General features: G+C 41.8%; 1 long non-coding RNA gene across 2 annotated transcripts; it reads right to left on the bottom strand.

The window, feature by feature from the left end:
- Positions 1-18256: 18256 nt before the first annotated feature.
- Positions 18257-24008, bottom strand: LOC111898022 (uncharacterized). Of its 2 annotated transcripts, XR_006192312.2 has the most exons (11): positions 22862-24008; positions 21427-22433; positions 20613-21324; positions 20137-20432; positions 19774-20029; positions 19609-19670; positions 19428-19532; positions 19247-19349; positions 18978-19099; positions 18745-18884; positions 18257-18658 (listed from the first exon to the last, which is right to left on the bottom strand). It is a non-coding gene; the product is annotated as an uncharacterized LOC111898022 (long non-coding RNA). The 2 variants fall into 2 exon arrangements; XR_002852460.3 differs by having other exon boundaries at positions 19774-20432; positions 22862-24007.
- Positions 24009-24308: the final 300 nt, after the last annotated feature.

Here is a 24308-nt window from a genome sequence, read left to right as displayed (position 1 = left end):
GGAATGAGGATCTTGAGAGCTAATGGCACATGGGTGCCTTCGTATTAGCAGTCAGTGGTAGGAAGTGATGTAAGACTACAGGGCAGCCGTAGCATTCACTAGCAGTCAGTGGTAGAAAGTGATGTAAGACTACGAGGCAGCCGTAGCATTCACTAGCAGTCAGTGGTGGAAGTGTTGTAAGACTACGGGGCAGCCGTAGCATTCACTAGCAGTCAGCAATGGATGGTGATGTAAGACTACGGTTAAGCCGTAGCATTCCTTAGTAGCTTCGTTAGCGGAGTTGGGGCGAGGCCCTTATCTCCTAGTGATCAGATAGGGATCAAGAATGGGTAGTGGATGAGAATGATAGGGAGTTTGCCTTTATAGCCCTAGAGAGGTGAGAACTTGGGAGAGGCCGCTCCAGGATATAGTTGGGTGAGACTCGTGGGCGAGGCCCGTATGAGATTAGTAGTGTAGATGAGACTTGAGAGCAGGGTTGCTCAGTAGTATGGTTGGGTGAGACCCATGGGCGAGGCCCGAGCGAGAGTGATTAGACTAGTGGGACTAGAAGGATAGAGGCGGGTGGGACCCGTGGGCGAGACCCGTGAGTTTTAGCAGCGCAGGTGGGACCTGGTAGGGACCTCTGTGTCAAGTTAGGGGATCGGGGATCCCAGGTTTGTAGTGCCTGAATGGCAGAATAGATTGAGCAGTTATAGGTGGTCGAAGTTTCTTCGGAAGTTGCTGGGAGCGACTAGTGGTGATGTTGGGACTAGCTACCGGTGGGAGCCGGTAATCCAGACATTGATAGGTTGGTAGGGACCAGGGTGGTATCAGTTCATCCGGAAGGCAGACAAGGAATAGCAGAATTTTCAGTCAGTAGTACTGCGGGTAAGCAGTGTATGGTGGAATTCAGTTAGTTGAATCGAGGGGTGCTCGGCACCAAGTTTTGACAGAGAGGAGTGTCAGTGGTTACTGGCGGTGATGACCGGTACTGGAAATAGCGGGGGTGATGGAGTTGGTGAAGGATAGGACCTTCAAAGTGACAGAGGAAATAGTTGGTTATGGAGCTTTGCCTTGGGAAGGCAAGGAATTTGCGCAAGGAAAGAAGGGTTAAACCCCTATAGGTTCAGTGCAGTACTCGGTGAGTACCAGAAGGATTGTCGGTGAGTAAGTTGTGTTTCCAGGATGTTCAGGGTTAGGGTGACCTGAGTATATTATCCGCAAGGATTAGTGTTAGTCGGAATGACCGAGCGGAAGGCCAGCGAAGGTAGGCAGCTGGTGTTGGAATAATTGGTGGGATATTGGAGGCAGATCGCAAGTGGTGGGCCATAGAAAACTTCGAGGACGAAGTTTAGTTTAAGTGGGGGAGAGTTGTAACACCCAAAGTTTTGAAGGCCAAGAAAGGAAAGAAAACCCTAACTTTAAGGGGAGACTCGGCGAGTCCAAGGAGGAACTCGGCGAGTCCGAGCGGGATCCGGGTTGAGGAGTAAGTGACCGACTCGGCGAGTCGGCCAAGGGGACTCGGCGAGTCTGGTCTGTGCAAGGAAAACCCTAAATTCGGGACTTAGAGCCTATTTAAACGTTTCATTCTCTCACCTAGGGTTCCTTTACTACCTCTTTCACCCAGAACATCGAACCCTAAACCCCATTGTTGCCCATTCAAGCTTCCAAGCCATTTTTGAGTGATTTGAAGGAAGAACAAAGAGGGGAATCATTGAAGCTTCAAGGATTGGCCTTAGATATGAATATTGGGGAAACTTTCTGAGTTATTGAAGGTATTAAGTTGTTTCCCTCCTTTAGATCTATTATGGTTGTGAGTTTTGGGGGCTTTTAGCCATGATTAGCTACCCTTTTTGAGTTAGAAGCCAGATCTGAAGTTGCTACTTCGGATGTAAGCATATTATGGTCTTGAGAAGCATAAAGTATCTGCCCTTGAGTTGATTATGGAGCCTCTTTGCCTTAAACCCTAGTTTATGGTGTATTTTGCCTAGATCTCCTTCCCTACATGTAAAGTTTGCAACTTTACGTGAGGAATAGGATTGGGAAGGGTAGATATACAGTTTGGAGTCCATGCATGACTCAAAAGTCCTCTGCATGTATGGAGATCAGAATGGACTCGGCGAGTAGCATGAAGATTTGGAGGAACTCGACGAGTGGGATGAATAGCTCGTCGAGTCAGATGAAGTTGGGCAGGAACTCGGCGAGTTGGATGAACAACTCGGCGAGTCTGTTGAAGGTTGTCTTGGACTCGGCGAATCTATTCTTGGAATCGACGTGTCAGGTTGTGAAACCCCAAACCCTTCGAGTTGAGACTCGAATCAGTGAGTCGAATGGAGACTCGGTGAGTTGGACAGGTCAGGGCTCGGAAATCTGTAGACTCGGCGAGTCATGGACTGACTCGGTGAGTCGAGTCGCGAATAGAAGGACTCTGAACATATGAACTCGGCGAGTCAATAGGGTGACTCGGCGAGTATGGTTGACCTGGAAGGTTGAATTTGACCAGGAATTTGACCAGAGTTGACTTGGTTGTCTTTTGGGGGTCAGTTAGACTCAGCGTTGCTTTGATATTGGTAGCTTGGGGAGCGAGTGGAGCAGGAGTTTAGAGAGTTGCCGGGCAGCAGGTAGTAGGCTCATCAGCCAGTTCAGCCAGTGCAGGTGAGTTTCCCTTTGTATGAATGGGTCTACGGCCACAATGCCGGCCCATGTAGTTATGAGTAAAAGACCTGGGGGTTAGCCCTAGGCACAATATGCTAGTATGATATTCGGGACGAGGTCCAATGAGAGAGGGCGGGTGCCCAAGGAATGGTTTATGTGATAGTTTATACTTGTTGTCTATGTGATACCTGTATGTGCCTGGTAGGGAGGTGCGTGTGGGCGAGGTCCCATATCTCACCAATAGCATAGTGTGGATGGTGTTCCACATCTCAGTAGCAGCAGATCTGGGGCGAGGCCCAAGTTAGGGAAGGAGTGAGGGTGGGCTGGGCCCGTACCTCACCATCAGCAGGAGTATGAACGGGGTTCCATGACTCATCAGTAGCAGGACAAGGGCGGGGCCCAGAGATAGGCGAGGCCTTAGGACAAGATCCGTTAGTATGTGTTTAGCTTAGGTGATGTGATGTGATATGTTTATGTGCTATTATATGTTAGTGGGCGAGGCCCTGTGACAGGCAAGGCCTAAGTGAAACAGATCTGTATCCGAGCGGGGCTCGAAGCCAGGCGGGGCCTGGAGCGGCGGGGCCATTGTAGCGGGCGAGGCCCGAGGTAGGGGGCGAGGCCCAGGATAGCGGGCATGGCCCATTATGTGCAGTGTGTGGTTATGCATGGTATGTGGTAGGGTGGGGAACTCACTAAGCTTCGTGCTTACGGTTTTCAGTATTGGTTTCAGGTACTTCCGGTAGCGGAGGGAAGAGTTCGGGGTGATCGCATGGCATACACCATAGATTAGACAGCCTGGGAATGTTTTACTCTGGTAATGAACATGTGTTTTGGAAATTAATACTCTGATTATATTTGGATTGATGATTTTTCTTTAATTAATGTTTTATTAAAAGAAATTTTTAGTCTTGAATTTTGGGATGTTACAAGCTAGCTGTATCTCGAGCCAAAGTTAGGGAACTCCGAGCACGTCAGAAGGCTCATGAACGACATCTTCAGGAGGTTGTACGCCAACTGGCTGATCTGAGGGCCCGCCCATTGGGTACCCGTCGCCAGTAGAAGGTGTCAAATCATCTCTCTTTTGTTTTAGGACTAGCCTTTCCTTTTCTATGCTCGATACAACACTTGTCTGTAAACATTCCTAACTTTGAAAGTACTTTACCTAGACTACTAGACTGCCAACATTTTCCCTTATGGTTTGATGTAAGACCTACTGTTAGGTCACTTTTCCCGAACTCATATTACATCCTTAATACCAGTAATATTGGCAGTTACCTACTTCATGAAAAAGTTTATGCCTTCATATTTTTCCTACTCTGTTGCTATGACTCTCTCTGATAATTGGACTATGTTGATTTAGTCCATGAAACACTCTCATCATGCTTGCAATAGATTCTTACAATTTTCATAATCTCTATGAACTTTCAGTAAAAGATGCCTCCCCGCAAGCGCCCGAACAGTGGCAGACCTGCAACTCAAACCCTACCTCCACCACCTCCTCCTCCGGAGTTCGACCAGGTGCTGTTTCAGACAGCTGTGACAGTAGCCATGGCCCAAATGAATTCTGGCGATGCTAGTGGAGCCGGAATGGGCACCAACTCTAGACATGGTCAAATCCATCCACGTGCACATGGGTGTACCTATAAGGATTTCATGAACTGCAAACCGACATTTTTCAATGGGACCGGAGGGATCCTTGCTTTGTCCCAATGGATCGAAAGAACTGAAGCCGTCTTCGAAATGTGCTCATGCCCCGAAGAAAGCAAAATAAAGTTCGCTGCTTCCACTTTCACTGAAAGGGCCCTGACATGGTGGAATGGCCATGTCAATTCACTCTCTTTAGTAACAGCTAACGCCATGGGATGGGATACACTGAAGGACCTACTGAGAAGGGAGTACTGCCCCAGAGGTGAGGTTCAGAAACTCGAGGAGGAGCTCTGGAACCTCAAGATGAAAGGTACAGACATAGAGACTTATATGGCCAGGTTCTGCAACCTGGTAGCTATGTGCCCTAACATGATCCCTTCTGAAAGCAAGAAAATAGAACGATACATCTGGGGTTTAGTGCCCCTGTATCGAGGGAATGTTCTATCGTCACACCCTGCAACCTTTGACAGCGCCAAGGAATTAGCCCACATGTTGATTGATCATGAAATCCCTTCCACTCCATCAACAACAACAACTGCCACTGCACCGACCAAGACATCCAACAACAAGAGGAAGCGGTGGGACCAAAAGAAGGCCAAGAAAACTCAATCCTCTTCCAAAAACCAACAGATTGTGGATGTCCATGCTGCCACCACCCCTGTTACCCCTGTACCAGCAAAATCCTATGTTGGAAACATGCCCAAGTGCCCAAAGTGCCCTTTTCATCATAACGGCCCCTGCCGTGAAACGCACTGCACTAATTGCGACCGGAAGGGCCATACCGCCCGGTTTTGCAAATCTCAACCCAAACCCATTTCTCAGGTCTCCAGCTCGGGAGTAAGTCAGGCCTGTTATGGCTGTGGCGAGGTAGGGCATTTCAAGAAAAACTGCCCAAAAGCTAGGAATGCGGGAGGAATAGGGAGACTACTTGCTATTGGCCACAATGAAGCAGTAGCAGACCCCACAGTAGTCACGGGTACGTTCCTTCTTGATAACTCTTATGCTTGTATCCTATTCGATAGTGGAGCAGAAAGAAGTTTCGTAAACCATAACTTTAGACAATTACTTAAGCAATCCCCACAACCACTAAAAGAAACATTCGTCGTAGAAATGGCTAACGGAAAGACAGAGAGTTCTAATGAGATCTACATAGGTTATACCCTCATGATAGATAATCATTCGTTTCCAATCGACCTCATACCAGTATCGATCAAGAGTTTCGATGTCATTGTGGGCATGGACTGGTTGAGTCTCCGTCATGCTGATATCTAGTGTTTCGACAAAGCCATCCGCCTAAACCTATCGAATAACGAAACCCTGTTAATCTATGGAGACAAACCCAGTACGAGTCTTCATATCATCTCGAGTATTCAGGCCCAGAAGTACTTACGTAAAGATTATCATGCATTCCTTGCACACGTTGTCGACACGATCCAGAAAGCGAAGGACCTAAAAGACTTCCCCGTAGTATGCGAATTCCCCGACGTTTTTCCAGAAGAGTTACCAGCTTTACCTCCGCAACACCAGGTTGAGTTCAGGATCGACTTAATTCCAGGAGCTACCCAGTAGCCAAGTTGCCCTATCGCCTAACACCTGCTGAGATGCAAGAGCTGTCCGGTCAACTTAACGAGTTGCTCAAAAAGGGCTTTATAAGACCAAGCTTCTCACCCTGGGGAGCGCCGGTCTTGTTCGTAAAGAAGAAAGACGGATCGTTCCGTATGTGCAGCAATTATAGGGAGCTCAACAAACTCACGGTCAAGAATCGTTACCCTCTCCTTCGTATTAACGATTTATTTGACCAATTGCAAGGGGCGAGTTATTTTTCCAAGATTGATCTAAGGTTCGGGTATCATCAATTTCGAGTGCTCAAGGAGGATGTGCCGAAGACAACTTTCCGAACTCGCTATAGACACTACGAGTTCGTAGTGATGCCCTTTGGACTGACCAACGCACCCTCAGTATTCATGGACTTAATGAATAGGGTGTGCCGTCCTTACTTGGATCAGTTCGTCATCGTCTTCATTGTTGACATACTTGTCTACTCTCGGAGTAAGGAGGAGCATAGCGATCATCTACGACGAGTCCTAGAAACCCTACGATCGGAGAAGTTATATGCGAAGTTCTCTAAGTGCGAATTCTGGATCCGAAGAGTTGAATTATTAGGACATGTGGTTAGCGAGGAAGGAATCCATGTGGACCCATCCAAGATTAAAGCTATTGAGAACTGGTCAGCATCGAAGACGCCTACAGAAATTCATCAATTTCTAGGCCTCGTTGGCTACTATCGCAGATTCATTCAGAACTTCTCTAGGATCGCGAAACCCCTTACCACATTTACCCAGAAAGGCATGACTTTTGACTGGGGAGAGAAACAGGAGAAGGCATTCCAGACCTTGAAACGAGCCTTATGCACCGCACCAATACTGTCCCTCCCCGAGGGGACAGAAGATTTTGTAGTATACTGCGATGCGTCTAATCAGGGGCTCGGTTGTGTCCTGAAGCAACGAGGAAAGGTCATCGCCTATGACTCGAGACAGCTGAAGACACATGAAGTTAACTAAACCACGCACAAACTCGAATTAGGAGCGGCTGTATTCGCTCTGAAGATCTGGAGACACTACCTGTATGGTACGACGAGCACGATATACACTTACCACAAAAGCCTCCAACATATACTGAACCAGAAGGAGCTCAATATGAGACAACGACGGTGGGTCGAGCTACTCAATGATTACGACTGCGAGATTCGTTATCACCCGGGAAAAGCCAATGTAGTAGCAGACGCCCTAAGTCGAAAAGAATATTCTGGTCGAAGAGTCAAGTCATTAACAATGACTATCCATTCGCATCTATCCACACAGATTAAGGAGGCTCAGCTCGAAGCTTTGAAACCTGAGAATGTGGCGGGAGAATCCCTACAAGGAATGGATAAAAAGTTGGAGGTCAAGGGTGATGGAGCCTTATATCTCATGAACCAAATCTGGACACCGCGACATGGTGGCTTCAGAGACTTGGTGATGAAGGAAGCTCACAACACTCGGTATTCCGTGCACCGAGGTTCAGATAAGATGTATCTGGACCTTAAAAAGTCTTATTGGTGGCCTAACATGAAAGCGGAGATTGCTACCTTTGTGAGTAAATGCCTTACTTGTACCAAGGTCAAGGTCGAATACCAGAAGCCATCAGGTTTACTACGACAACCGGAGATACCTGAATGGAAGTGGGAGCGGATTATTATGGATTTCATAACCAAGCGACCCAAGACAATAGGTGGGCTTGATACCATATGGGTCATTGTCGACAGATTGACCAAGTCCGCGCACTTCCTACCCATCAAAGAAACAGATAGGATGGAGAAACTCACAAGAACATACATTAAGGAGATCATACGACTGCATGGTGTCCCTATATCTATAATCTACGATAGAAATAGTAGGTTCACTTCGAGATTTTTGCAATCACTACAAAATGCCTTAGGGACGAGACTGGACATGAGTACATCCTACCATCCGCAGACCGACGGACAAAGTGAGAGGACTATCCAAACCTTGGAAGATATGTTGCGAGCATGTGTGATCGATTTTGGTAAGGCATGGGATACCCACTTACCCCTCATCGAGGTTTCCTAAAATAACAGTTATCACACGAGCATCAAGGCAGCTCCGTTCCAAGCCCTCTACGGCCGGAAGTGCAGATCCGCTCTGTGCTGGACTGAGGTGGGTGACACTCAGTTAGCTAAGGGACGAGTTCCTGACAGCGCTCTCGTAGGTCCGGAAATCATTCTAGAAACGACTGAGAAGATCGTACAGATTCGCGAGCGATTAAAAGCCGCTAGAGATCGACAGAAAAGCTACGCAAAGAAATGAAGAAAACCTTTGGAATTCCAGGTGGGAGACCGAGTCCTTTTGAAAGTCTCACCCTGGAAAGGCACGTTATGCTTTGGAAAGCGTGGAAAGCTGAATCCAAGGTACATAGGGCATTTCAAGATTCTCTCCAGAATAGGCCCTGTAGCTTACAAACTCAATCTACCCCGCGAACTCAGTAACATACACCCTACCTTCCACTTCTTGAACTTGAAAAAGTGCCTATCCGACGAGACTCTCGTAATTCCACTAGATGAGATCGAGATCAATGAGAGGCTTAAATTCGTGGAAGAACCTGTGGAGATTATGGACCGAGAGGTTAAACGAACGAAACAAAGCCGCATCCCAATTGTGAAGGTTCGTTGGAACGCCAAGCGAGGACCGGAGTTCACTTGGGAGCACGAGGATCAAATGAAACTTAAATATCCTCGTCTCTTTACTTAGTTGTGTTGTAATGACTTAGCTACTTGAATTCTAAATTTCGGGACGAAATTTCCTATAACGGGGGGATGATGTGACAACCTGAAATTTATTCCGACGCTGTAACCCAATTCCGTTAATAAAATATATTCTTATTGAAATTCCCGTTAACATTTGGGTTAGACAACTCAATTAATGTAGTATTTTATTTTATCAGTGTCGAAGTAAAACAAATAAAAACACGTGAAACACCCTTGAATTCATTTCGAAAAGTTTTAGTTTACGACCATAAACTCCGTTTAATGTTAGTATTGGGTGGGTCCCCACCTCGCCACAAACTCAAACCCTATATAAGGGATGAGTGGTCACCATTGGAGCTTTTCCCACTCGTTAAGCTCTTTGTCTCTACAACTTGGGTTTTGATCGAAAAACACTTCGTTCAAGCTCCAAAATCGTAAGTAATCCTTCCTAGCTTGTTGTGTAGCTTAGTATCCGTGCAAATTCATGATTAAATCACCCAAATACCTCAAAATCATGTGTTTATGGTTGAGGAACACCCTCCAAATCAAAAACACCCATAAGTGGGTTTTTGAAGCCCCGAAACCCATCCTAAACCCTTTCTAGTGCTTAGCTATGACTAAGGGACTTACATGAATGAGCTTAGAACCTAAAAAACTTGTCATAAGAGGGGTAAACATGAGTTTACGGCCCATGAACATTCATGGACCGTAAACCCCTTTTCATAGACCGTAAACACCTTTTTACGGTGTTAAATTGCCCTTAAACACCTCCTATGACTTGGATTAATGTCTAGAACCAACCACCATCGAAGTAGGGAACTTAAACATCAAAGAAACCAAGTCCTTATAGAGTTTACGGCCCTAAGATCCGTATGGAGCCCTAGTCTCTTCCTAAGCCCTTGAATCAACCTTAGAACCTTTCCTTGTGCAATATAAGAGCATTGAACACCCAAAACACCCCACCCATGAGTTTACGGCCGTAAACTCATGGGGAATATGGTCTTTGAGCCGTAAACACCCCTAAGGGTTTACTCTTGAAGAGTAAATTCCTTATCGAGGTCATACACTCCTTAGATGCAACCCGTATCACTTCCAACACTTGACATAAGGTGTTTTCGCGCATCGGAGTGTATTAACTTACTTAATTAGTGGTTCATTGACTAATTAGATACAATTATGTATCACTTCATGTTATATAGGACCCTCGCGTGTATTCAAGCTCTAAATTGACACCTAGAGTCCTACTCGTCACATCTTCGTCTGGTGACTTCATACCCCTTAATTAACCTTTCAAATGTTTTTAAATGCTTTTATGGGGGGGGGGATACAAGTTGAATCCAATAATTTATAGTATCAATCACATATGATTTGCAACTTACAATCATAAAGGATTTCTATACTTTTAATCGTTTTTCCATCAAAACTGCTTTCAATATTATCAAACTCATTTTCATGTTAATTTGTTATAAAAACTATTTTCAAACTCTTTTCAAAAACTTCTTAGGTTTCTAAAGTATATTCACACCAATATATTTATATGAGTAAGACTTGAAGGACTTAGGACTGATAGCTCGCCTTATTTCCTGTTCTTGTTTGATTGGGGTCTTAGGGTATATTGTTATCTGTCCGACTGTCGTTGAATTCTTAGTTATATATTGTATGTATTTGTGTTGGATATGAATATCTTCAGTCAGTTCAATACTTTGGGTATCCAAGAAAGACTGCAACATGCTAGTTAACTATCATAGGTATAGTTAAGGTTTACCACTCTTCATTACCATTACCATGATACTTACCACGGTTAGCACTATTACGAGTCTCTACATGTTAAGTACTATACAAGAAGAATACTATATACTATACAAAAGATCCCTAAATACATTATACCGAGAAGCACACTATACCCTAATACAAGATAACATACTAAAACAGAATGTGATACACTCTTCCTCTGTACGACACTTTACTGCGCCTTCACCATGTAACCTTAGTCTCCTGGAGGGAGAGTGGGCTCTTCATGTATAGATCTATACAGGGCGGACACTCTCACATCCCGACTGCTAGCTACAGTCTGAGCCGACTAGGCGCAGGGATGATAACATGCTACCACACTACGTATGACATGGAGGGTCATGATACATGCAATCACCTATCCGCATGGTTACATAAAGATTCACATTCGGATCCCTAAATTAACAAATTATGAATTAAAGGTAAAGTAGACTTCCCGAGGTGTATTAAATACATATCACTACCTAGAGTCTGCGGTTATTTACCATTCAGTCGGCAGTAACACCGCTGGAATAATACATTATTTTCCCAGTTACTTTGTTCAAATGAAGTCCAAACTATATTTTTATAATTGAGAGTCAAATTGGGAAATCTTATAGATACTCAAATGATCAAACCTACAATAACCAAGTCTTGGCAGAAGACTACTTTTATTAGAAAATATAGGATTTTCTAGAGATTCACACTATTTTCAAACTTGATAACAACTTTTGATGTTACATAATTGTAAACAATTTTATACAAGCAATGACACTAAATTCTTATGAACTCACCAGCTTTATGCTGATACTCGTTTCCAAAATAACTTGTATTCTCAGGTCATCAGTAGATAGGTACAGATGCAACTTTTGAGAAGACGGAGCACATACAAGACTCCTCTTTATTTTTTATTATACTTTTGGTGTCTAACAATCTGTACAAAACACGCTTGTCATACAATTACTATTTTAATGCAATGGATGTTGTTGCTTGTTTTTACTATTATGCATTGTTATGATACTGCAGCTGACGTCCTCCACCCCAGAACGTATTCCGCCGTTCTAGGTTTTGGGGTGTGACAGTATCATAATGAAAACAATATAGAAGTATTATAGATGAGTTGTGCAATAAAAGTATGCCTTGGAATATGTAATCAGGACTGGGATGGATATAGCCTGATCAACTATATTTGTCCGAGAGCCGACCAACATATGTCAGGGGATAGCTATAGTAGACAACAAGTCTAAAACTTACCAAACCTATAAACTTTAGAATCGAACATAACATCTAAATACTATAGGATTATTTTTTAAATACAATAGTTTAGCTTACATGTTTAGATTTACATGTTTTAATTTTTAGACAAGTCTCATATCTCTATTCTCGCACAAACACAATGGATGGATTTCATCTACCAGGGGACCCCTACTATGAAAATCAAGGAAACAGAGGGTGGGTAGAGGATGACCCAGAAGAGGATGAGGAACCCATGGAAGAGGATTAAGAGGAAGGCTCAGATGGGACAGACTCAGAGCCAGAGGTAATCACCCCACCAGCTGTCCGACCTCCTGCGGTTAGGATAGGTTTTAAGGGACCAACTCCCATCTAGGGAAGCCACATTCACCACTGGAGTCAACAACAAGGAGTACGTCCTCCCTACTGCATGTGTGGGGACTTCTATAACGTCAATAATGGAAGTTCAGTTGACCGAGCACTCCCAATCATTGTAGGCATTCTAGCTAACCAATCCTACCAATCAAGAGTCTCGGCGAACCGGATTCGTGAAGTGAACATAGAGGTACAAGGTAGCGCTGCCGAAATTCGTCGCCTTGACAGATTGCAGGAAAATGCCCAACTCCACACCGATGCACTCCCGGATCAAATTAATACAACCCTCGCCGAGGTAAGAGAAATGAGGGATCAACAAGCCACCTTTGAAAGGAGCTTCATGGGAACCAAGCAATCAGATGGAAGTCTAGCTCCAAGCGCAACCCGCCTCGCAAGTAGCCCTTGCCCGACTCCCAAAATTTTGTTATAGAATAGGATCTCGGCTAAAAGTCTTACTTTTCTCTAACTTTTGTAATCGGAGACCTTTAGAAATGTCAAAATTTTCCTGACTCCAGAATGTAACCGGATATATGTTTAGTATAATGAAATACTTCTTTTGTAAGTTAATTCCTTGCATACCATTCGAATTCACAAGTTTATCTATAAACTCATATTATGAATCACACACGAAAACTTTGTTTAGGTCGAAACTAATTCATGAAATGTTGAAAATAGCTAACCCATTAAAACAAGACTTTCAATCATTTGAGACTTATTGCCTTTCATTATTACTTTGACAACACGATGCCTCCTCGTAGGTCAGCTCGTAGAAATGCGACACCAACACCGCCACCACCACCACCACCCCCAACTTACGATCCCGCTGTGGTACATGCTGCCATCACCACAACAATAGTAGCTGTGCTAACCCAAATAAACACTAATGAAGCTGGGGGGAGTGGGAGTAGTACCAATCATCAAAACCATGGCACTGGTTATTGTCATATTAGGGAATGCACCTACAAAGAATTCTCGAATGCCAAGCCAAAAATGTTCAACGACACTAGGGGAGTCATTGCACTTATGCAATGGTTTGAAAAGACCGAGACGGTCTTTGAAATCTGTTCATGCCAAGAAATAAGCAAGGTCAAGTTTGCTGCTTGTATCTTCACAGACCGAGCCCTCACATGGTGGAAGGGCCATGTGAAATCCGTATCTCTTCCAGTCGCCAATGCCATGAGCTGGAAGGACTTGAAGGTCCTACTGTTAGAAGAATACTGCCCGAGGAGCGAAATTCAAAAACTAGAGCAGGAACTATGGAACTTGAAAATGGTTGGTTCTAATTTAGCCACCTATACGGCCAGGTTCAGTGATTTGTCAGCCCTATGCCCGAGAATGGTCAACCCGGAGCCGAAGAAAGTGGAAAGATACATCTGGGGGTTGTCACCCTAGATTCAAGGGCATGTCTTTGCCTCCAACCCAGTAACATTCAACAGCACGAAGCGCCTCACACAATGATTGATCGACCACAGGGTCTAACAGGGTACCGTCACAGTTGCTGCTGACCCACCGAAGGAGGTAGAGGACCGAAGGAAACCCTTGAACAAGAGAAAGGGGTAAGCCCTGCAAGAGAACCCCAAGAGGAAACAATTAGTGACAGCTGACACTGTTACTGTCCCTACCACCCCCGCACCAACAAAGCCGTACGTCGGGAATCTGCCGAAGTGGAATAGGTGCAACTTCCATCACCACGGACCCTGTAGTGAGATACATTGCACCAAGTGCAACCGGAAGGGACACACTGCCGCTTTTGCAAGGAACCAACCCAACCAGCAGCGCCAGCCGCAATTGTGGGAGTAGGTCGTACTTGTTACGAGTTTGGAGCAACGAGACACTTCCGAAGGGACTGCCCGAAAACAAACAATGGGAATACTGGTGGAAGTGGCCGAGTATTCGCTATGGGCCAGGAGGAAGCCGTTGCAGACCCCACTGTCGTTACGGGTACGTTTCTCCTCGATAACTCATATGCATGTATGTTATTTGATAGTGGAGCAAAGAGGAGTTTTGTGAGTCATAGTTTTAAGAACCTACTCAATCAAATCCCTTAATCATTAAGTGAAAATTTTATAGTAGAAATGGCTAACGGTAAAACAGAAAGCGCTAAGGAAATATACTTAAACTGTACCCTTTCATTAAACAGTCAATCCTTTCCAATCAACCTCACGCCAGTCTCAATAAAAAGTTTCGACGTCATCATAGGCATGGATTGGCTAAGTTCTCATCATGCGAACATTTTATGTTATGATAAGGCCATTCGCCTTAATCTGCCAAATGGTGAAGCCCTCGTTATTTATGGTGACAAACCTAGCACCCCTCTTCGTATCGTCTCTTGCATCAAGGCACAAAAATATCTGCGCAAGAAATACCATGCGTTCTTGGAACATATTATGGATGTGAAACGAGGAGTAGAAGAAATCAAGAGCGTGCCTGACGTCTGTGATTTTCCCGATGTATTTCCTGAGGATCTTCCAGGAATACCTCCTGCAAGGCAAGTCGAATTCAAAATCGACTTAATTCTTGGAGCTACCCCTGTGGCCAAAGCACCGTATCGCTTAGCCCCAGCAGAGATGCAAGAACTATCCAGTCAACTGAACAAACATCTCAGCAAAGGTATCATCCGAACAAGCTTCTCACCTTGGGGAGCACCATTGCTGTTCGTGAAAAAGAAAGATAGATTGTTCAGAATGTGCATCGACTACCGAGAACTCAACAAACTTACCATCAAGAACCGGTATCCCCTACCACGAATAGACGATCTGTTCGACCAACTCCAAGGAGAAAACTATTTCTCCAAGATCGATCTGAGATCGGGATATCACCAGCTACGAGTCCTCGAAGGTTATATTGCCAAGACGGCTTTCCGAACAAGATACGATCACTATGAATTTGTAGTGATGCCGTTCGGACTAACCAACACCCATGCCATGTTCATGAACTTAATGAATCGAGTATGTCGTTCCTTCCTGGACAAATTTGTGATTATGTTCATAGATGACATACTCATCTACTTAAAGAGTAGAGAAGAACATGGTCAGCACCTGAGACAAGTCTTAGAGACATTACGAGCTGAGAAACTTTATGCAAAGTTCTCAAAATGCGAATACTGGATTAGGAAAGTGTACTTCCTAGGGCACGTGGTCAGCGAAGAGGGAATCCACATGGACCCTTCTAAGATCAAGGCTATCAAGAATTAGGCTGCGCCCACAACACCAACCAAGATTCGCCAATTCGTAGGTCTCGCTGGCTATTACCACAGGTTCATACAAAACTTCTCCAGCATTGAGAAACCTCTTACTTCCCTGACTCAGAAGGGTGTAGCCTACAAATGGGGAGAAAAAAAAGATACCACATTTCAGACCTTGAAGCAAGCCCTGTGCAGTGCACCCATCTTGTCCCTTCCAGCGGGGACAGAAGACTTCGTAGTATATTGCGATGCTTCCAATCAAGGGCTGGGTTGTGTGCTAATGCAGAGAGGAAAGGTTATTGCGTACGCCTCATGACAATTGAAAACACATGAGGTCAACTACACCACTCACGACTTAGAACTTGGAGCAGTGGTGCTCGATCTGAAGATCTGGAGACACTACCTATACAGTACGAAGTGCACCATCTTCACAGACCACAAGAGCCTTCAACACATATTCAATCAGAAGGAGCTCAACATGAGGCAAAGACGTTGGGTTGAGCTACTCAATGACTACGAATGCGAGATTCGTTATCATCCGGGAAAAGCCAATGTGGTGGCATATGCCCTTAGTCGTAAGGAGTACTCTGATCGAAGAGTGAAGTCATTAACCATGACAATCCATTCACACCTGTCAACACAAATCAAGGAAGCTTAATTAGAAGCCTTGAAACCTGAAAACATGTTAGGTGAAGCACTTAGAGGAATGGTTAAGAATTTTGAGATCAAGAGTGACAGAGTTCGTTACTTCATGAACTGAATCTGGACATCGACATTCGGTAGGTTCAGAGAAATGGTTATGTCCGAAACACACAAGACCCCATACTCCATTCACCCAGGTTCATATAAGATGTATCTGGATCGCAAGCAACTCTACTGGTGGCCAAACATGAAAGTAGAAATTGCTGCCTATGTGGGCAAGTGCTTGACTTGTGCCAAAGTCAAGGTAGAACATCAGGAGCCCTCAGGGTTACTCCATCAGCCCGAAATAACTGAGTGGAAGTAGGAGCAGATTTCCATGGATTTCATATCAAACTACCCAAGACACCAGGCGGTCATGATACCATTTGGGTGATCATCGACAGGTTCACCAAATTTGCCCACTTCTTGTCAATTAAAGAGACTGATAAGATAGAGAAGCTAACAAGAACCTACATCCGAGAGATTGTGCGACTTCATGGATTGCCGATATATATCATCTCGGACCGAGACAGTAGATTCACCTCAAGGTTCTGGCAAACACTACAGAAAGCCTTAGGTACTAAGCTAGATATGAGTACATCCTATCACCCACAAACGAACGGACAGAGTGAGAGAACGATCCAAACCTTAGAAGACATGTTGCGAGCATGTGTAAGTGACTTCGGTAAAGCATGGGACGTCCACTTGCCATTGTTCGAGTTCTCTTATAACAACAGTTATCACACTAGAATCAAGACTGCTCCATTCGAAGCCCTTTACGACCGCAAGTGCAGATCACCTCTGTGCTGGGCGGAAGTGGGCGACACTAGAATCAAGACTGCTCCAGTCCCGTCCTGTTAAAAATATATTATTAAAAATAAAATCAAAATTAGCCGATGAAGTCTAAACGAGAGTTGTAGAGCATTTTCTTAGCTACACGTGGACATAAAGAACGTCGAAATCGGAACTTGTACGCAAAAGTTACGGATTTTACAAGAAAAGGGCACAACTTCTGAGGCTGGTCTGAAGGGAACGCCCCGCGTTCGTGCTCGTAGACCTGTCCCTTCGCCATCCCATCCGAGGTTCATAAGCGATGACTTATTTGGGCTTTAAAACGCGCTGTGTTCAGGGGAACGCCCTGCGTAGGGGAAACGCTCCGCATACCTAGCAGGAACGCCCCGCGTTTGCATCTTTTCCAGCCCCTATATAAAGGGTGCGAGGATGACAGGAAAAGGTTGCTAATTCACCATCGATGCTCCCGATTTTATCATTTCTAACCTCTCGAGATTACCCCAACTTTCCAGTTTCATATCCAAGCGCTGACGGATGTTTTACGCTCCCAAGATTCTGAGAAATCTGTTGTCTCCAGTCGAAGATCTGCTCGATTATTATCTTATCTTCTTCAAACCGCCACTTCAACCAAGTGAGTTCATACCCCTATTTCTATGCTTTTAACTTGCTTTTGAACACTTTACGAGGGGGGGGGGGGATACAAGTCAACACATGGTTAATCTCGTGTGAAAACATCAATATTTTGTTATACATTTCATGTTATTTTTATAACTATAACATGTATTTTGTTAACATGCAAACATCTTACACCACTCTACCCTCTCGGGATGAAACATAATTATGAATATTTGAAGTTTTATTTATACGTTTGGATCATATCAAGGGTAACCATTTTTACTATAACATTTGTAAACATGCAAGAACATACAAATCATTTTTACTATAACATTCGTAAAATATAGGATTTTCCTGGTTCAAATACGTACAATTTATACAACAATCATTCATACTCATTTCATACACTCATAAGAAAATATTGGATTTTCTGGAAAACGAACGTGAACTTTCGAATGGCATACATTTTCTCAAGAAACTGCTTATGAACTCACCAAGTTTATTGTTGGCACTTTTTCTTTGAAATAACTTGTATTCTCAAGAAAACGCTAAACCAGGTAGCAACTACTTTTGAAGACTAACACGCTGGCGTTAGTAACATACACTACTAGAAAAAAGGCCTTTTACGACGCTCATTGTGCATCGTAAAATGCTCAGACGACACGCAAATGCGTGTCAAGGAAGGCCCTGTCATAAAGAGAGACGACGCGCATTTACGACGCGCATTTATGACGCGCATTTACGACGCGCGGTTATGACACGCAATGCGTATCAAGGAAGGCCCTGTCATAAAGGAAGACGACACGCATTTGCGTGTCGTGACCTTACGACGCGCGTGTTTATGACACACAATGCGTATCAAGGAAGCCCCTGTCAAGAAAGGCCATGTCATAAATGAAGATGACACACATTTTTGCGTATCATAATTTTAAATGTTCTAAAAAAATATTTATATATTTATTAATTTTTAATAGAAATAAAATATCATATACAAAAAATACAATCCATTGCACAAAATTTAATGTCATATAATTCTATTTTTTACAATATCTAAATTTGCATCTAATCTACTCTCTACATCAAATTCCAACTAAGTAAAGTTGCATCTTGCCTTTCATAATTCTTTAAGACTAATGCTCCAAACAGCTGTTATATGGATAAAAAGTTGTACATTGGCCCATCTCACTCAATAATGACTTAGCCAAATTCAACTCCAAGTCTTTACTACATCTTGCTGATAATGCTGCAAGATTTGAATCAAGTGGCTTCATATTCCTTTCTTCCACCAACTTTACCTGATGCACAAAATACACAGAAACAAAAAAACATTGTAGAGGAAGGGGTAATTTGGGAAAATGTGAGGGGTATCCTCTGCAAAACAAAACAAAAAAATATCCTTTGCAAGATTTGCTCTTTAGTATCCTCTGCAAAACAAAATAAAAATTATATATATCAAAAAATTAAATTTTTTATAGTTTTATATTATAATTATGCCTAGAGTATTGCATACCTGAAGAACCATTTGTTAGCTCTACAACACTTTTTGAATCTGAACCAAGCTTTCATCACTAACACTAACACCTTTTGTAGCCCCACATGAAACATCTTTTTCATCCGTTATAAGACAACGTACTGGAGATAATTGACACTCTACATAATCAAAAACACGTGTTAGCATGAAAGAATCTTCTAGAAGCCAGAATATAAGCATGGAGATAATTCAAATTCTACAGAGAAAATCACCATTTTTGGTTGACTCTGTTCCAAGTTGCCCATGCTTGTTCCAACCAAAAGAGAAAGAAAGGCCATCTTCAATTAGAAAAACAGTATGGCCTACCCCACTTCTTGCTTTCACAACTTTATACCTGAAAAATGATTTGAAATTTTTCAAAAATCGAATCACAAATACAGAAATAGACTAGAATGGTGGAGCCAGTGATTTACACATGTGATATTATAAATAATTTTGATTACAAAGTCAAACACATGTAAAGAAAAGTCAAAAGTAATACCTAAATGGTGGAGCCAGTGATTTTTTCAATAGAAAATGCAGTTCCATACCATGGCTCTGTTAGCTCAGTATGTCCATCAAAGTTTGTTGACTCCCAAATGTTTCTGGAACCAGAAGGGCATACTGAGAAATCATTTAAATTTAGCTAGCACTAACAAACTCAGTGATAGATGATACGCTACCTTACATTGTTTGGTGTGATCTCACTTAGTGCAGACTGAATAACTTCAGGGGAAAAAAGTGGAAGGTAAAGATGATCCAACTAGCTAATCTTTTGAAGGGTATAACTGCAATGTTGTTAAAAATCAAAATGATTATTCAAATAAGTAAAGCAAAAATATGATAAAAAGTGCAAATACCTACATATTTGATGAAAATTTCACAGCATAATCAATTAGAAGAATCTTGTCCTGATAATCAATTTGCTAGTGTTTTCATGAAACATATATTACAAATGATGTCAGTATCTAAATAAACATGAAAGAAATGAACACACACAGAGAGAAACAGAAGACTGGAAACACTAACCATGTCCAACATCAATTAATTCAATAACCACTTTAAAGAAAGAGAACTCCACAATCCAGTCTGATTCACCAGCAGACAAGCTTGTTGCCCAACCCAATTTCTTCAAGACATAGAAGAGGGATCCTTCTCCTTCATGACCAATTAAATGTCCAAGATACCTACTTGGCCCTTCCATGTAATGATCAATGCCAGGTGTCATTGGCCATGTAATTCTCAGCTTGTGACCACGTTTTACAGGAACAGTTTTCACAATAACCTGATGAATAAATGCAACAAGACAATAAATGAAAGCCACTACGCGTACAAATGAAAGCAATTATGCATATTGGTCGACCCCTATGATTAGCAATAGAAATCTTCCACCTATCAAGAACAGTAACTGAAGCATGCTCCATGTGTTGCAGCATCATGCAAAGTCCTCCTTGTTTCTCTACAGACCCTAAACCACCACCCCAATTCAAAACCCTAGCCACATCATTCCCAGTTCCAGCAGGTAGAAAGGCTATAGGAGGGGGTGAAACGTAACTTTGCTTCTCAATTGCATCCAATACCCACCCCGCTATCCCATCTCCTCCACATACAAGAATTCTGGAATGAGGTACTCTTCTGAATAGATAAAGACCAACTTCTAGCCCTTCTGTTGAACTCAACTCAAATATCTACAAAAAGTTTCATCGAGATTTTAGAAATTTTGGTCAAAAGATAAATCAAGAACATATTTAGCTAAAATATCAACCTAATTTGACAAATTCATATGAATTGTTGAACAGATAAAGTGATTGATGCACCTTGGAGAACATATTTAGCTCTAACATTGAGAATAAAAGTAGAAATTTTACCTGCAATGAGTACCAAACTGTCATTCTCTTCAGTCGCAGCTCCTCCAGGAATGGATACGCTTTGGCGAGAACACTCAACCATGGATGGACATCAGCTCCCCAATCATTCGGTACTAAATTGAAATCTGAAAACCTCGGTTTCCCCTTCAAGGTTTTGATTCGCTTCTTATTTAGATCCATACTAGAAAAACATAAATAGAATACGGTTGTTTACCAAAATAGAGTACGGGATAGCATCCCGTATTATATGGGGGTGTATTAGATTAGGGCAAAAATAGAGTACGGTTAAACACCGTACTCTATCTCTATAATACTTCCACATATAATACACACTTTATTCCACATATAATACACATTATTAACCGTACTATATTCCAATCCTCTTTTCCACAATATTAACCGCACTCCATCAACATTAAACAAACCAACAAAATTACATTGTTAATGACGCATCCATTGCATTAATGAGGAAATAAAAATATAAAGTGAATCAGCTATGTCATTCCAGTTCATGGGTGTCAATGATTTCCGGTGGAATGCTCTTTTGAAAGAAAAAGAAAAAGAAAAAGAACGCATCAAGATTCACCAAAATATGAACAAATTGCAAATGTTGTTTCAAGTTGATACAAAATTACTAACCTCAAGAGCCCATCTAACCAATGTAGGTAACATTGCTAGCATGTTTGTTCATATCATGCCAATCACATTACTCCTGTTAAATATCATGCCATACAACATAAATAAAACTAAAAAAGAAAAACAATAATAGTAATAAGGTGAAAGTTATGATAAAAGAGTTTGGTGACAGATTTACCAAACACGGTATATGTATACTTCAATATGCATTTGCAGAAAACCCATATGAGATGCAATTTCCTCATAGTGGCTGTGGTGGTAAATCCATTAGTAGAAAACCCAACACTCTGAGCATGGTTACCTCCAACCTTCTAAAAAGTAATAGGAATTTTCAGGAAAGGCTATTAGAGTAACATTAAACCAAACACATTTAGTAAGATACTAAGTTTATACATATATACAAAGAAGTGGGAAAAAACCATATGAATAGTCATGCTCAAAGATCAAATTTACATGGAGGGTATAACTGGTAACAGTAGCCTGTTGTGCAAGGTTTTAGGTAAGGAACAAACAAGCAACAATAACAAAAGATGTCATACATGGTGGAATAATGACACTAACTTGTTGCTGATGTTAGGGAATGGCCTATATTGTGTTAACTATGACTTTGATTCTGTTAAGCATGTGAGTCCACAATATTAAAAAATAATAATAATAATAATAATAAAACAATCATGTGGATATAAATAAAATGTGAATATTGAACACATACATCTCAAAACAATACTTTATATTCATAATAGTTGCATATATAGGCAAAACTAATGTTGACAAACTTCCCCTGAAGATGTCATACAAGATATAACACCAAATATAAGCATGCTAGCAGTGATCTCAAAATGATATATGCTAAAGGCTAAATTCATATACAAAATGAAAAGATTATGGATGTGTAAGTATCATACTACTTTTTTAGTATGATAAACAACATAAAGCATTCATTTTCAAGATACATGGATGCTAAAACAGAATCACCTTTAAATGTAAAGTTGCACAACAATGCAAGGATTTGGGAATAGTAAACTACTAAACAGTCGTATATTTGCAAAATTACCTTGAAAAATCATCAAAACACAATGTTTCATACCAGGTAGCTTCAACATAGATGAGTCATTGTCAATTAACCAATATTTCGGCATTCTAGAATCAATCTTTGCTAATTGCACTTGAAATTGTCACCTCAGCCTAATTGAATAAGAAAACAAGAGGAAAATAATAAGAACATGAGCAATCATCAGAAAAATTACCTCCTCAAAAGATATCGTTCTTTTATAATTTATATACTCCATCGCCTAATTTGAAATTTAAAGACTTCCTATATCCATTCAGTTGATCATTATTGAAAAGGTAAGTATTAGATTCTGAATCTAGGTAAAAAAATATGAATAATCTGAATCGGACATTACATCGAACACATTATGTGCAATTACAAAACACAAGAAAATTATACAAAATAGGAGAGAATGAAAGGATATAGCCATATCAGATAATGATTCACAATAAAGATTTCAAAACGGACTAAAATTACAAGAAGAAGGCAAATTGAAACACTAGAAAAGTATCGATAGAGGTACATATTAAAAAGGAGATGAAATATCTAGGAACATTCATACCTTCTTGAAAAAACTAGCAAGGGAATAGGAGGAGTCATTGGCTCGAAGATGATGATAGTCTCATGGTCATGGTGACGAGATGATGAGTGAATGCTAAGAGAAGTGGTGAAGTCGTGCAAATGAAAATATGAGTGCTCTGGAGGTAAAAAATAGAACATATTTGACAATCATTTAAAAAAATAGGCGGACAAAAAAACAAAAATATAAAATTGTATTAGAGTACGGTCAAAATACACAACCGTACTCTATCTTGTGTATCGTATTTCCGATTTTCTAGTAGTGATACTTCACTAGAAATTTTCAATTAATGATTCAGCTCATTTCAATAAGATTCGAAGCTAAAATCTTCATATTTGAGAACTAGAATTCAACGAAATTCACTGCCGAGATTTCTCCAAAAACTTCAATCAATCATAGAACTGATTTCGGTTCAAGACTAACAGACAAAAACTTCAATCAATCGTGGAGGCAGTTTTAGGAGTTTTACATTATGGGAGGTGGGAGCGTATTCACAGGGGAAGGTGGAGGGATAACAATCATTCCGAAGCTTGATCAGTACTGGGAGAGGGGATGCATCAGGTGCAAGATAAGCACACATCACGCATCAAGACCTAGGGCTTGTAAGTACAACAAAAAATCATGAGAAACCTTCATCGCCGGAAAGAAATATTGTAGATGGAAGAGAAAGTTGAGATGGAAGTATTGAAACCCACATCAGGAGCTAGTGATTGAAGCTCCTGATGTGTTCAAAAGACGGGATCAGAGATTTGGTGATATTGCGATTTTGTTGTGGGAGAAAAGAGGATTGATGATGATATTAGGGTTTTTTTTGTGTATTAGAGTGAGAGAGAGAGAGACTAAGAGAGAGACAAAGAGAGAGAGAGAGAGAGAGAGAGAAAAGAACGATGGAAATAATGTAGAGGATAACAATGGCGGCCTTTCAAACTTTTGGGATTTTCGTTTTCCCCCAGTTGCAAAAGAAGAGAAAGCGCCTTTCATTCAAAAAATATAAAGCGACATTTCTAGACGAAGCCCATTTTTAAGTAAGTGCCCTCCGTGTTTTTAATTTTTTTTTGTTGGACATTAATTTTGGGGCGCGCACAAAAGCGTGTCGTTTATCATTCAAATTTTAGAAGAGATGACATTATTTTAATGGTACACGCTTTTGCGTATCGTAAATCACCGTGTGTCATTGTTTGCGCGTCATTAAAGGGCTATTTTCTCGTAGTGATATTTTAGATCACCATATAGTATTTGATATTCAAACATGTAACACATACAATCGTGCAAACTTTTCAAATATATTTAAATTATGGTGGTGTGTACTTTCTTTGATATTCAATTGTTATGTTATTGTACATGACATCCTCCGCCCCCGAACGTTTCCGCCGTTTAGGTTTGGGGGTGTGACAGATGGTTCCAACATTAATGATTGGATCAGGAACAT

Source organism: Lactuca sativa, chromosome 5 (assembly GCF_002870075.4).
Source record: "Lactuca sativa cultivar Salinas chromosome 5, Lsat_Salinas_v11, whole genome shotgun sequence".
Taxonomy (NCBI): domain Eukaryota; kingdom Viridiplantae; phylum Streptophyta; class Magnoliopsida; order Asterales; family Asteraceae; genus Lactuca; species Lactuca sativa.
Note: the sequence above shows the minus strand (reverse complement) of the source record. Positions and strands in the feature narration are given on the sequence as shown.